The sequence below is a fragment of the Heteronotia binoei genome, chromosome 4 (assembly GCF_032191835.1).
Source record: "Heteronotia binoei isolate CCM8104 ecotype False Entrance Well chromosome 4, APGP_CSIRO_Hbin_v1, whole genome shotgun sequence".
In the NCBI taxonomy this organism is placed as follows: Eukaryota; Metazoa; Chordata; class Lepidosauria; order Squamata; family Gekkonidae; genus Heteronotia; species Heteronotia binoei.
This window is the reverse complement of record NC_083226.1, coordinates 152,584,814-152,600,466: the sequence shown is the minus strand read 5'-3', so window position 1 is coordinate 152,600,466 and position 15,653 is coordinate 152,584,814. Positions and strand designations below refer to the sequence as shown.

At 47.2% G+C, this 15,653-nt stretch overlaps 1 non-coding gene across 1 annotated transcript; it reads right to left on the bottom strand.

Moving 5' to 3' along the window:
- Nucleotides 1-7,274: 7,274 nt before the first annotated feature.
- Nucleotides 7,275-7,347, bottom strand: TRNAP-GGG (transfer RNA proline (anticodon GGG)). Its single transcript has one exon. It is a non-coding gene; the product is annotated as a tRNA-Pro (tRNA).
- Nucleotides 7,348-15,653: the final 8,306 nt, after the last annotated feature.

Genomic DNA, 15,653 nt, shown 5'->3' with positions numbered 1-15,653 from the left:
TTCAATGTATTTTTAAATAATCCATCTTCTCCAGGCCCATAGCTAACCAGGGGCCCATGGGGCCTGGCCCCCTGAGAGGGCGGTTTGGGGGGGGGGGCTCACCCTCATTCCAGGTTTGTTCCCTCTCTCTCCTGCACAATTTAAATCATGCATTTTGGGTGCTCCTGCAAGCCCCTCCCATGTGATTTAAATCACACAAAAGGGAGAAGGACAGCCCAGACTCTCCAGCTTCCTACTCTCACCCCATGGCCCCCTCCCCCCATAGCCCCTAGCTATGGGGCTGCTCTTCTCCTCTCCACATAGGCCTCTTCTGTGTGGCTGGCCCCCACTCCTACAGCAGCTTTTTTTTGTCTGCGATCACCACCCTGTGTCAGAATTCCAAATGTGCCCACAGGCTGAGAAAGACTGGAGACCCTCAAAGTAGACAACACAGATCCTGATAGATAGACCAGTGGTCTGATTCAGCGTGTAAGATAGCTTTATGTGTTCAGGTGTGATGCCTTCTTCTAAAATGTTACTACTTGGTTAGAGCTGCCTTCAGGAAAGTGGCCAAGGATCCACATGCTCAGGTTCATTCAGGGCTTTTTTTTTTTTGTAGCAGAAACTCCTTTGCATATCAGGCCACACACCCCTGATGTAGCCAATCCTCCAAGAGATTACCGGGCTCTTAGTACAGGGCCTGCGGTAAGCTTCAGGAGAATTGGCTACATCAGGGGCATGTGGCCTGATATGCAAAGGAGTTCCTGCTACAAAAAAAGCCCTGGGTTCATTACTACTCATCATATTTCTGACCATCTTAATCATATTGTGTACAGTCTTGAAAAGAGATTTTTCCATACATTGCATGTGATGGTTTCCATAAGACTGGGACCAGCACAGGTGACCAGCTTGGTAAAATCTTCTGCCAGATGATTGTTTGGATGTTCCTAGAGAGTGCTTTCTTCTTTTTATGTAGATTCTTTTTATTATTTAACTATACCAATGTACATAATATATGCCAAACAATTAAATACACATAATAGCGTTTACAGAGTAAATCAACTATCAGTTAATCAAGAGGTAATAATAACAATTTAGACAATATCTTAGCTTCCAGCCTTTTGGCTTGTAAATCCATAAACCTATATGCATGATAATATATCTAATTTTACAACTCCGTCCAGCTCATCCGATTCCAGTGAACAATAAAGGGTTTTCATCTTTGCCTAAACCTAACATGATGTTGAGGTTGGAGCCTTTACAAAGGGCAAAGCATCTTCACATTACTGGACTGTCAGCTGTAATCTGTGGCTGAAAGCCAGGCCTCGGATTCAGCGGGAGCTCACAGGAGCACAGCTCCTGAACCTTTCTGACAGTTCCACTTCCTCCTTCCCACCTTGTCCATTGAACAGTAGATGCAGCTGCATAACAATCCCTGGATGAGCTCCACCACCTCTTTTTCTACAAAACAACCCCTGCTGAAAGCTATAGAGTTTCATGAGTAGATAATTCTTTGAAGAAGTAACTTGGCACCCCCGCTTTCTTGTGTATGCATGTGGGGTCATTTTCCGAATTTACAGCACCACCCATTTAATTGTTTATTTATTATTTATTTATTTATTGCACTTGTATCCCGCCCTCCCTGGACAGGCTCATTGTTGTATATATCAAAAGATTCAATAGCAGTTGTCATGAATTATGTTTAAATTTTTAATTTACGCCTAGGAACTTTTGGAGGAAAGTGGGGTTCTTTACCAAGCTAGCATAGAAAAGGTATTGTGATCTTTCCTTTTCAAGTTATCTGTCCTGAAGTTTTCAGTGCTGTTTAAAATAAACCATTAAGTTAAGGGAGCTGTGAAGGTAGTATTGCTCCACCCTGCAAAGAAGGGGTTTGGAGATAAAGATAAGATAAGGATGGGGAGGTAAGGATAAGATAAATCCAAGCGGGCAGCCGTGTTGGTCTGAAGCAGTTGAACAAAGCAGGAGTCAAATTGGTTGGTCTTAAAGGTGCAATTTGACTCCTGCTTTGTTCAGAAGGATAAGATAAGGATGGGAAGCCTGGATCAAGGAGCAGACAGGAAGATAGTAGAGGTATTTAAGGGAGGATGTCACATGGTCTAAACTACTGACAGGCAAACGATCTTGACAAAAGTGTGCCAGGAGAGAGGTGAAGCTGCAGAGAATTCACAAAGCAAGACCAGACAGAACAGGGACAAGGTGAGAACTGAAAGTGGACTGAAGTATTTGCTGAAAGGGCAGAGAGAAAGAACTGTACTTTTGCTGTGTCGTAAAGGAACAAGTTTCACAGTTGGCATGTTTGAGACCCAGTTTGGTGTAGAGGTTAAATGCATGGACTCTTATCTGGGAGAACCGGGTTTGATTCCCCACTCCTCCACTTGCAGCTGTTGGAATGGCCTTGGGTCAGCCATAGCTCTCACAGAGCTGTTTTTGAAAGGGCAGCTTCTGTGAGAGCTCACTCAGCCCCACCCACCTCACAGGGTGTCTGTTGCGGGGGGGAGGAAGATAAACCACTGAGTGAAGGTCGGGGTATAAATCCAATAACACCATCACCTTTTGCTACCCGTTTGATCATTTTCTCCCGTATTCTTGTAACCCTAGATAATGTTATGGTGCTTGTGCTTCAAGATTTGAAGGGTCCACATGTACCCACTAAGCAAAATTTATCAGTGCCATTGGCATGAAAAGTTTCAATGATCAGGCCAGACACTTGGGAGAAAGCTCCATGAAACTCAACGAAATTTACTTTCAGAATAGATATGCATAATATCATAGAATCATAGAGTTGGAAGGGATCTCCAGGGTCATCTAGTCCAACCCCCTGCACAATGCAGGAAACTCACAAATACCTCCCCCTGAATTCACAGGATCTTCATTGCTGTCAGATGGCCATCTAGCCTCTGTTTAAAAACTTTCAAGGAAGGAGAGCCCACCACCTCCCGAGGAAGCCTGTGCCACTGAGGAATCGCTCTAACGGTCAGGAAGTTCTTCCTAATGTTGAGCTGGAAACTCTTTTGGTTTAATTTCAACCCATTGGTTCTGGTTCTACCTTCTGGGGCCACAGAAAACAATTCCACACCATCCTCTGTATGACAGCCCTTCAAGTACTTGAAGATGGTGATCATATCACCTCTCAGCCGCCTCCTCTCCAGGCTAAACATCCACAGCTTCTTCGTCCTTTCCTTATAGGACTTGATCTCCAGACCCCTCACCATCTTCGTTGCCCTCCTTTGGACCTGTTCCAGCTTGTCTATATCCTTCTTAAAATGTAGTGTCCAAAACTGAAATATCAGGTTGTAAATATTTAAATATTGACTCTGGAGTTTTAAACATAAACCAGTCCTCCTGAAAAATAACAAAACTGATTAAAGGGGGAACATATTTGTCAGAAACTTTCTGTTCCCATTCATGAACTTCTTCAATAGTTCTTGCACTCCAGTGAGCCTCACAATAGGGTTGCCAAGTCCAATTCAAGAAATATCTGGGGACTTTGGGGGTGGAGCCAGGAGTCTTTGGGGGTGGAGCCAGGAGACATTAGGGGTGGAGCCAAGATCAAGGCTGTGACAAGCATAATTGAACTCCAAAGGGAGTTCTGGCCATCACATTTAAAGGGACAGCACACCTATTCAATTCCTTCCTTCCATAGGAAATAATGAAGGATAGGGGCACCTTTTGGGGCTCATAGAACTGGACCCCCTGGTCCAATCTTTATGAAACTTGGGGGGTATTTTGGGGAGAGGCACTAGATGCCATACTGAAAATTTGGTGCCTCTACCTCAAAAAACAGCCTCCCACCACCCTCCACATCTCCAGGAATTCCCCTCGCCCAGCTGACAACCCCCTCCCCCCAAGAGGGAATATTCTCCTCCGAGCCCTTCCCCCTCCCCCACTGTAGAAATCTTTGTCGTGTCCCGCACGCCAGCCAGTGAGTAACAAGCAAAGAAAGGAGCGCCATCCAACCCGATGAAGAGTTCTGGAGAACTAGAACACATGTGTGTAATAAAACGTACTATCTAATACAAAGTACTACCTGGTAATAGTAATATCTGCTTGGAGTTTCTTAAGAAAAGAAATATCCAAGGGGGCTGAGATCCACCTCCAAGAGTACGACGACGAATACAACACTCCATTTTCCCCCTTCCCCAAAAGCCTGCACGACCCCGCTCTTCAGTCAGGGCTCGTCTGAAGTCCCCACCTTGCAACATAAGCCCCTAGGGCCAAGACAGAAACCGGCGGCTCCTGAGCTGGTGTCGTGCGCACGACACCCACTCCCCACTTGCCTGGGCGCCGCAGCGTCCTCCTGGGGGTCGGTGTCAGGCGCGCCCTCCTCCCTGACGTCGGGCAAGGTGAAGAAGAGCAGCTGCTTTCCTGCCAGCGTGGCCCAAGCCCCTGGCTCTTTGGGCAAAGGCGGCACAGCCAAGCATGGGGAGCTGGTGGCCAAGGTGCCGGAGGGCTTGGCCCCGGGGCCTGACCGAGTGGCGCTGGGGATACACAAGCCCCCTAAGGGGGCCAAGGCAGCGCTGCAGCCGGCAAAAGAGGGCATGGAGAGGGAGGCAGGAGCAGCAGCGCCTTGGGCGGCGGGGCACTGGCGGCGGGCGAGAAAGTGGCGCCATGGGTAGACTAGCCCCCTGCAGGCGCCAAGGCAACGCTGCAGCTGGGCAAAGGAGGGCACGGAGAGGGAGGCAGGAGCAGCAGCGACTTGGGCGGCGGGCAAGAAAGTGGCGCCGAGGGTAAACGAGCCCCATGCGGGCACCAAGGCAGCGCTGCGGCCGGGCAAAGGGCACGGAGAGGGAGGCAGGAGCAACAGCGGGCAGCCTGGGCTCCACTCTGCCGCCCGCTGTCCCGCCGCCGCCACGCGCGCTGAGCGGCCATTTGCAAGGAGCAGGCTGAGCCAGCCTGCTCCTTGCCAATGGCCGCTCAGCGCACCACGGCGGCGGGCAGCGGGCGGCAGAGCTCCTGAAGACGGGGACAGCCAGCCCTCCACCACCAGTGCGCGGAAGAGCCCCCAGCCAGCTGGGCTGAGGCGGGAAGGGAAGCTGCGCCACCAGAAAGAAAAGGGCTCCGAGAAGGAGCGCCCAGCTCTAGCGGCGCGAGACCTCGGTGGGCAGCCAACCCAGCCAGAGGCCCGCTCGCGCTCGGCTCGTCTTGGTGGGAAGGGCCGCCATTCCCCCCCGCTTTCCATTTTTTTGGTGAGCGGGGGGAGGAGGCTCCAAATCGGGGGTCTCCCGCCCAGGCGGGGGATTTGGGACCCCTACCTCACAAGGATTGCTTTTGTGCTGTGATAGTGATGCCTTCTTGATTCTCTGAACTCTGATTTTATCAATAACTTACAAACTGTTCTGTTCCTAGATTCTTCCTGTTGGTATGGTTTAGTAGATGGTTAGTGAAGAGCTGTCTGCTACACCTCATTGAAAAGCCATGTGATATAGTGGTTAAAATGTTGAACTAGGTCTAAAGATGCAGAAAAAAATGGAAAATTCAGGGGGAAATCCTCCCATTACCTCCAATGATTCCCCGCAGCTATGTATGGTGGCTACGAATTGACGACGCCATTGAATCCTGGGTGGCCCGATGTCAGCCATGCCAGGAGACTCGTCCGGCCCCACCTGGCACCCCGACCCAACAGTGGGAGTCCACTCGCAACCCCTGGTCCCGCCTTCACCTCGACTTCGCGGGGCCCTTTCAGGGGCATATATACTTCCTTATTGTGGACTAGATGGCTAGAGGTAGTGCCAGTAGCCTCCACCTCTTCTCGGGAGGCATTAGGGATGCTATGCATGGTATTCGCTACACATGGCCTCCCTGACACATTGGTATTGGCTAATGGGACGGCCTTCACCTCGGTCGAGTTTCAGGATTTCTGTGGCTGAAATTTAATAAAACACATAAAGTCAGCCCCCTTTCACCCAGCCACAAATGGCCAAGCGGAAAGAATGATGCGGTCTACGAAGAAAACGCTCCCCTGAATCATATACGGGGAGTGGGAAGCACGCCTCGCTGAGTGCCTCTTAGCGCAACATTCAACCCCAGTACGGTCACCGGCCGCAGCCCAGCAGAGCTTCTCACACGCTGGCGGCTGACAACGCTCCTGGATCGCATGCATCCAGACCGTGTGCTGACCCGCAAGAGGTACCAGAGGCGGTCCGGGCCCCCTGGGGGTTCGACACAGGGGACTTAGTGTTTGCCAAAAACTTGGGGGGGGCGGTGTGGATAACAGCACGAGTATCCCAAGTACTAGGGGCTGTCATGTGCGAAGTCACTTCAGAGGGGGGATTCACAATAAGACGACACATTGATCAAATATGTGCGCGAGAGGCACCCGGGGGAAAAGAAGAGGATGAGAACGCAACCTCCCCGGCTCCTGCTCATGGCAGAACAACCCCTGAGCTGGAGGAAGCAGAAGAGACAGCAGCTACACCCATGCCAGAACCAACGGAACAAACGGGACCACTGCCAGCGCCAGAAACCTTGGAGGACCCAGTCCAGCTGACAGATTCCCCCTCAGCTCCAGGGCCTCCGCCAGCAACGCCTGAAGAAGAAACTGTGTCACTGCCAACCCCTGTGCTCAGGCGGTTGACACGAAAGCACTGCAAGCCTGCGTACCTAAAAGGCACTAAGGGCTTACGAACTAAGGGGGGAGGGATGTTATGTATGTGGACTCAAGGGAAGACTTTGGTGTTTCTGCCTGGCTCACTGGAGCCATACGGACTGAGCTTGGGGACTTGGGAACAAAAGGCTGTAGGATTCAAACCCTGACAGCCCAGGACCAATCACAAGCCCCCGCCGGTTTGAATGACCCAATAATGTGCTTGTGCGGGAACCCAGAGATGTATATAAGTTCGGCCCATGGGCCCCAACACCAGCCTTGATTGTAACCTTTACTATATGATTCCTATTAAAGAGCTTACCACTCATTCCGAGACTCTGCCATTCCTAGACAATATGGGAAATAATGGGAAAAAGTGAATGCAATTCCTTTGAAGAATGGTTTTACTCACTCAGAATATGCTGTATGAAGATTTTTGCATAAACCATGGTGGCCAAACTGTGACTCGGGAGCCACATGCAACTCTTTCACACATATTGTGCAGCTCCTGGAGGTCATGGAGGAACTTAACGTAGCTTACTCTCAAGTAAGCATATGAACATATGAAGCTGCCTTATACTGAATCAGACCTTTGGTCCATCAATGTCAGTATCGTCTTCTCAGACTGGCAGCGGCTCTCCAGGGTCTCAAGCTGAGGTTTCTCACACCTATTTGCCTGGACCCTTCTTTTTGGAGATGCCAGGGATTGAACCTGGGACCTTCTGCTTCCCAAGCAGATGCTCTACCACTGAGCCACAGTCCCCACCCCCAATGCTTAGCATCAGGACCTCAGTTAGCTTCTGAGCGCTAACCCATAGGTAGACGACTATTTCTGTTGTGTGTGAAGCAGAGAAGGAGGAAATAGGCAGGCTTACAAGCTCTTCTCCTTCACTGCAAAGGTTGCCTGGAAACCTAAAGTGGGGAAAGAGAGTGCAAGAACTGAGGGAGCCATTGGAAGGAGGGATGGAATTAAAGAGAGCAGAGCAGGGTTCCCCCTTAGTTTCATAGCTCTTGTAGGAGCTCTATTTACTAACCTTGGTGTCAAGACAAAGAGAGCTGCATAATGATGCCAACAGTGGCCAGAGATTTATATGGTGCATGTGTGTTTCCCTCTCCCACTGATGCCAAAAAATAATTATCTAACTTTTCCCTATGCTGGTCTTATGAGGATTGTTCTTCCCAGCTTTTGTTTTGTTTTTTAAAAAGTCTCCTTCTAGCATGGTTGTGTTGTCAGGTGCATAATATGTATTTTATCTTTCTGTGCAAAGAAAATATTAAGAGTTTTGATAAAGATGTGTGTGTAATATTTGCTCATCTCTTGTGGCTCTCAAACATCTGATGTTTATTTTATTTGGCTCTTACATTAAGCAACTTTGGCCAACCCTGGTGTTAATACCAAACGGTATTAGACAATCTAATTTCTTGTGTGTATACTGTGGCTATATATATCACATTTGTAAGATTCACTGGTATGTAGTATCAGTATAAACAACAGAATTTTAAAACATAGTATCTAAAACTAAAGATTGCACATGTGGCTAATGTATTAGGGGCTACACTTTTCAAAGCCAGTAAAATATGGGTATGGTGTATGCATGAGTGACACAGTGATTGCCATATTCCCAGGCTCAAAAATAAAAAATCTGTGGTGTGCCTCATACCCCTATTCAATCCGGTATTTGGTGTAGCTGAAGCAAGAATGTGTGCTGCTGTAAGGAAGGTAGCCATTTCCTATTCAGTGAGTCAATCCCACTGTTTACATAGTGGAATGACAGACAACACAGCTAGATTCCAGTCTCCAGCTTCCTTCATCTCATCTTCAAAAACCTGTGAACTCATTTGCATATTAGGCCACACCCCGTGACACCAACCCAGCAGGAGCTGTGTTCCTGTTGTTCCTGCTTTTTTAAAAAAAGCCCTGATTGCTTAAGTTTGTTTTTAAGAAGGTTTCTTGTTTTAATCTATTTGCTACTTTGGTGGCCCTAATGAGGGCAGAAAGGCTGGGTATAAAAGCAGGATATAAATTTTGTGCCCTGACCTGGATGGCCCAGGCTAGCCTGATCTCCTTAGATCTCAGAAAGCTAAGCAGACTTGGCCCTGATAAGTATTTGGATGGGAGACCTCCAAGGAATACCAGGGTCATGATATGGAGGCAGGCAGGCAATAGCAAACCATCTCTAAATGTCTCTTGCCTGGAATATCCTACAGCAGCGGTCCCCAACCTTTTTGGCACCAGGGACCAGTTTTGTGGAAGACAAATTTTCCATGGACCGGGGGCGGGGGAAGGGCAATGATTTCGGGATGATACAATTGTGCACTTTATTTCTATTAGTTTGGTGTGGTAGTTAAATGTGCGGACACTTATCTGGGAGAACTAGGTTTGATTCCCCACTCCTCCACTTGCAGCTGCTGAAATGGCCTTGGGTCAGTCATAGCTCTCACAGGAGTTGTCCTTGAAAGGGCAACTTCTGGGGACAGTTCTCTGAGTCCTATCCACCTCACAGGGTGTCTGTTGTGAGAGAGATTGAGGCAAAGGAGATTGTGAGCCACTCTGAGACTCTGAAATTTGGAGTGTAGGTAAGCATATAAATCCAATGTCATCATCTTATTGTTATTATTATTATTACTACTACTATTATTACTACTACTGGCAAGAGGCAAAGGAGCCAGTTTGGTGTAGTGGTTAAGTGTGCGGACTCTTATCTGGAAGAACCGGGTTTGATTCCCCACTCCCCCACTTGCATCTGCTGGAATGGCCTTGGGTCAGCCATAGCTCTGGCAGAGGTTGTCCTTGAAAGGGCACCTGCTGTGTGAGCCCTCTCAGCCCCACCCACCTCACAGGGTGTCTGTTGTGGGGGGAGAAGATATAGGAGATTATAAGCTGCTCTGAGTCTCTGATTCAGAGAGAAGGGCACGGTATAAATCTGCAATTCTTCTTCTTCTACATTGTAATATATAATGAAATAATTACACAACTCATGGCCCAGTTGCTAACAGGCCATGGACCAGTACCGGTCCACGGCCCAGGGGTTGGGGACCTTTGTCCTACAGCGCCACTTTGCGTCAGCTGTGATTTGATGGTCACAAAAAAGCCAAAAATGAATAAATTATGTAAGTAGATAACTAAATAAAGTCAAATTCCCCTATTCAAACATGGTGCTCACTGGGTGACTTAGCCTAAACCTACCTCACAAGTCTTTTGCAAGGATGGATGCACAGAAAATCAGGTAAGCCATCCTGTGTTCTTTGCAAGGAGATGAGATAAAAGTGATAGGGAAAACTTACATGAAATAATTTCCATCGAGGCAGCGTGTCCAAACAAGACAAACAGGCTATTCTCATTCCAAGCATATAGTCTCTTGTGCAGCAGAGCACAAGGTGTCAGTTTCTATCACTACTTAGGGAAGCTAATTTCTGTTAACTTCCATACTTCTGTGCTTTACACCAATTAAGACTTTCAAAGTGTCTGTTTAATTAAGAACCTGCAGCCTTTTGCCAGAGGAAAATGATTTTTAGCAAATCTCTGTGTTCTGTGCATCTCAGTTATTTCACTGCAAGCAATTTGTAAACAACATTCGCAACCTGCAGGTGAGGCGATAGTTAGGAAACATACATACCTATGCAGATGAGAGGTCTGTGAGCAAAATTCTGTTGACCTATCAGTAAGAACAATTATGTTCTCCTTGCAACTGAAGATTAGAAATCCGATGTTACATTTCCATAGTACCGCGATAAACAATCTCTTGGATATAAAACAAATGAGAAACCAGCATGTGCAATAGAAGTCAGGTATACAAAAAGGACAACTTTATCATTAATAATCTAGGGTTGCCAGCCTCCAGGTCAGTACCGGATTAAACCCTGTGGAGGCCCCTAGGCAGTCAAAATCTTGGGGGCTCACTTGCAAATTATCTCAGCATCTGAGTGCCTTCCCCACCACCCATGGCCCCCACTGAAGCCTGCAGGCACTTTCTTAAAAGCCCCTTTTACTAAGCTGCAAGAGAGAGGCAAAGAGAGGGAAACTTGTTGACAATGCCAGCAGCAGGAAAGTCGGGCAAAGAGCAGCCCAGTTGCTGGCTGCTCGTGCAGGCTGGGAGGGCTGCAAGCGGGGGGGGGGGCAGAAACTAGGGCAGGGGGAAGCAGTCCAGGGCCCCTAAAGGTGTGGAGGCCCATAGGCCAGTGCCTACTTAGCCTGATTGTTAATCCGACTCTGCTCCAGGTGGGTCCTGGAGATCTTCCGCTTTTACAATTGATCTCCAACTTCTCCCCTGGAGAAGACAGCTGCTTTGAAGGGTGGGCTCCATGGCATTCTACCATGCTGAGGCCCCTCCCCCAAACCCCATCCTCTCCCAGATCCACCCCAAAGCATCCAGGTATTTTCCAACACAGACTTGGCAACCCTATATCTAATCTCTGTTTGGAGTTTATACAAAAAGAAATCTGCTCCCCACATTTCTCCATTGTCCTCTGTGGTGAAGGAATTAGATAAAATATGGAATTGCCAGCTTCAGTCATTAAAAAAAATGGGAATGTTGTTATCCGGATACTTACGAAGACTTAATCAGGAACAATGTAAAAATCAATGTGTTCAGAACTAGTAAGAGTAACCATGGGAGACCATTGTCACTTATTGGCAAAAAGAGTGTCCTTCACAATAAGGAATTGATGAATAATTTCAAATAAATTTCAGATTTCAAATAAAATGGGAAAGGGATTTGGGCAGACCATGTCTAGTGAAATTTGGGTCACATGTTAACATTAGGCTTTAAATTCACAGTATCTTCTCAGTTTAAGGAGAACTTGAAAATGCTGCATCGGTAGTATTTCACACCTTATAAACTAGCTAAAATGTATGACAATGTACCAGATAAATGGTATTTTTGCAAATTATCGAGAACAGACTATCACCATGTGTAGTGGACCTTTTTATGAGCAAAAGAAAGAAAGAAACTATTAACAAGCTTGTTCAGATATAATGAAAGTTATATTGGAATTAAGTTCTTCTCTATCAATTGAGGCCTTGTGCTCAATTATGTACCAGCTCACCAAATCCCAGCACCTTACAGTAATGTATCTTATCATGGCAGCTAAAGTCATGTTTGCCAGACAGTGGAAGCAAGAAACTCTTGTCAGTTCAAGAACAGGCACAAAAAATGTCTGGAGATTTATCAACTGATAAAATACACTGATTTAAGGAATGGGAAGGATCTTTAGCAAGTCAGTTTGGAAACCTGTAATGCAAAAGTGATGTCATTTTGTTACATAAGGTGTTTTTATTTCTCAGTTTGTTCATGTTTCCAGGTGGGAAGCTGTGTTGGTTTGAGGCAACAGAACATTGTCGGAGTCTAGTAGCGCCTTTAAGACCACCAAAGCTTCATTTACAATGTAAACTTTTGTGTGCTAAAAGCTTACTTTGCTGATCTTGTATTTTTTTCTTTTTAATAACAATACAATTTTAAAAAATGAGATACACTCGTGGTTTGCCTGACTTCCATATGCATAACCTTTGTAAAATCCTTATGGGGTGGATCTGTGATTTATCTTTCCTGGTTTCCTCTCCCCCCACCCCCCATCCCCAGCAGTCCTGTCTGACTCCAGGAAAGTTTATTCTTCAGTTTATGAGTCCCATGTAGACTAACAAGTATGCTGGCTGGGAGATTGCTATGGGGTAGGGAACAGAATCACCCCCTTCCTGCCTCCTCCTGTTCGCTGGGAATACATTTATCTAGGATTGGAAATGGCTGCTAAAGGGAGGAAGGGAGAGAGAGAGGTGAAAACAGGGAAGAATCACAGGTCTTGCCGTTCTTGGATTCGATGTGCCCCTTGACATCCTGGGCTGATGTTGCTCTCCATCTAGAATGTTGTTCACTCATTTCTCTTCTTTGAACCATCATCTGCTCGAAGTTCTTCTCCATGGCGTGTTACATTAAGCATTTTATCGCAAGGGGTTTTTTTTTTACATGCATGCAAGCACATAGATGTGTAATAGGCAGGACTTTTTTTGTAGCAAGAACTCCTTTGCATATTAGGCCACACACCCCTGATGTAGCCAATCTTCCAAGAGCTTGCAAGGCTCTTCTTACAGGGCCTACTGTAAGCTCTTGGAGGATTGGCTACATCAGGGGTGTGTGGCCTGATATGCAAAGGAGTTCCTGCTACAAAAAAAGCCCTGGTGATGGGCAATCCCATTCTTATCAGTGCCCAGTTCATGGTATGAGCACAGTGAATGCATTAAGCACAGGTCCATTGAGTCCAATGGATTAAGGCAATATGTCTCCACTGTGGCAGGACCATGCTCCAGCTGAGAGCCCATCACCACCATTAAGCTACAAGCTGCCAAGACTTGGAGTCGTTTGATGTTTTAATGTCTGGAAAGAATTAATTTATTGAGGTGTGAATATCTAACCTTCCCTAAAGTATTTGTTTATATACAGCAGCAGGGCCTCAAGGCAGTTTAAAGTTTCATCAGTCAGTTAACTGATTCGTCAGCTAACAGGTTGATTTTTAATCAACGACAACAAAAATCCTTGATCGGTGCGTTGAACATACGAACCTGACTTCTGCAGAAGTGCAAGCATTGGTCTATGTAGCCTACAAATCGTCTAGTCTGATTAGGCAGAAGTCTTTGCCAGCCTCGCTACCTGAGGCTAAATCAAGTGTGACAGGAGATTGGTCATCAAATCTCTTGATATATTTTCACTTTTACGTGAAAGAAGAATGGAGGCTCTGAACTGGATTAGAGAAGTAGTGAAGGGTGGGAGGTTAACCCTTCGTACTGCTCTTTTCCTCAGTTTAAGATACTAGTGCTCCCCATTCCCTTTATAAAAAAGGTAAAGGTAGTCCCCTGTGCAAGCACCAGTCATTTTCGACTCGGGTGACGTTGCTTTCACAACGTTTTCATGGCAGACTTTTTACGGGGTAGTTTGCCATTGCCTTCCCCAGTCATTTTACTCATTTTACCAATCTTGGAAGGATGGAAGGCTGAGTCAACCTTCTAGCCAGCTACCTGAAAACCCAGCTTCCACCGAGGATTGAACTCAGGTCGTGAGGAGAGGGCTCCAACTGCAGTACTGCAGCTTTACCACTCCGCTCCTTTATTGTCTTTCTCAGTGTTTTTTTGTAGAGAAAACCCAGCAGGAACTCATTTGCATATTAGGCTACACCCCTGGTGCCAAGCCAGCCAGAACTGCATTCCTGGGTGTGCCTGCTAAAAAAAAAAAACAGGCCTGATCTTTCTCTTTAGGATCAACAGCAGTTTCACATGTGCCCAATTTATGATGCAAAGGTAAAGATTAGAGGAGCAGATACTCTTCCATTGTGGCTCATTAGAAGAGCACCTGCTTTGTGTGCAAAAGGTTGCAGGTTCAATCCTTTGCATCTCCAGTTGAAAAAAAAGAACTAGGCATTAAGTGATGAGAAAGATCTCCACCTGAGACCCATGGCCAGTCCAAGTAGATTAGATAATACAGACCTTGGTAGACTAGGGGTATGGCTCAGTATAAGGTAGCTTCATGAGTGTGTGTGTTCATTAACTCTTCTGATGGCTATGATCCAGTTCAGAGACCCCTGTGACAACTGCAAGTAGAACACTGAGTTTGGATCCTGGCTCTCCCACATATGTACTTTTCCGCAAGCCAAGCAGGTGCATTTAAGTTTGCTCGATACCAATATCAAGGGAGAAGGGAGAAAATTCCAACCAGGGCACCTTAAAACTGGAATGGTGAAACTTCAGCATTGCTAGCCTACATTCTTGTTCACATTTGTAGTTTGTTATTATTCATGAGAAACTGGTGTTGAAATGCAAAAAGTAGTCTCTTGAATTCCCCACGCACTCATGCTCATGATGCAATAAAAGAAACCTAGTTGTGCATAAAGGAGAATATGCATGTCAGCTATAACAAGATTCTTTGCACATATTATATCAGTACATTTCAGTGGCTGAGGACCTTATACAATACTTAAAAATAGCTACCACTGATTGTAGCAGAATTTCTTAGTATGTGTGTGGGGGGGAGCAGGCCTGGCACTAGGGGTTCTGGCACCCCTAGGCCAAGGCCTGCCCCCCTTTGGTTCTGTCTCGCATGCTTTGCACGCACGGCCCGATAATGTCACCAGAAGTGACGTCATCAGGTGGTGCACACTTCGCTCAGCCCGGCCCTGCCCCTCCCCTGCTTCAAAGGGAGCCAACTGGGGGCTGGATGTTGTTCCGGGGCTGGATTCCTTTGAGCCCCAAATGGGCTCGTGAGGCAGATGAAAGGCAGCCTGCATCCCCTCTTCTGTGGCCGGGCAAAGCAGGCAGATAGGGCCCAGCACATCGACAGGGGAGGCAGACAGAGCCCAGTGCTGCCGCCCTCTATCCCCGCCTCCCCACTGGGGCAGGAACCCAGCCAGCTGACTTCCGTCTTCCCCCCCACCCGAGGAGTGGCGGCAGCACCCCTTGGAAGCGCTTTTGGAGGTCAAGCGGACCTCCAGACCTGTGCCCCAGGATGGTGGTGGGGAGGCAGGCAGGTGGACGGTGGTGGTGCCGGGGAGGCAGGCAGCAGGGCACAGGGAGAGGGGGTGCCTCATGGTGCCTGTAGGCCAAGTGGCGCCCGAGGCAGCTGCCTACTTGGCCTACTTTCACGTGCCGGCCCTGTGGGGGAGTGTTAGGCAGTGGTGTGAAGCAAAAAGATGGTTTTGAATTAATGAGGAAAGAGGAAGGGTAAGGAATAGAAACTTAGAAAGTATGTTCCAGAAAATCAGATGTAACTAAAGAATAACTGAATTAAGTGATGAAATAGCTGCCTCTATTTTCTTCAAGCTCCTGCTTTGCATATCGGTTTTCTTCTGTGTTTTGTGTTCAGAGAAGTAAACAGGTCTCTGGCCATCATAGAAACAAAAAACAGCTGGCCTGCAGAGGAAGGTGGAACACTCTTAATTCAATCATGCTAAATGGATGTTCCAGAAAGAGTCCTGGAAGAAGCTCCAACTCATCCAGTGCCTGGCATTCAGGCCATTAAACAAGGGCCCTCCACAGTTAATCACAGTTAACCTCTAACAGAACCTGCTGCTGTTCACATTTCCACTCTCT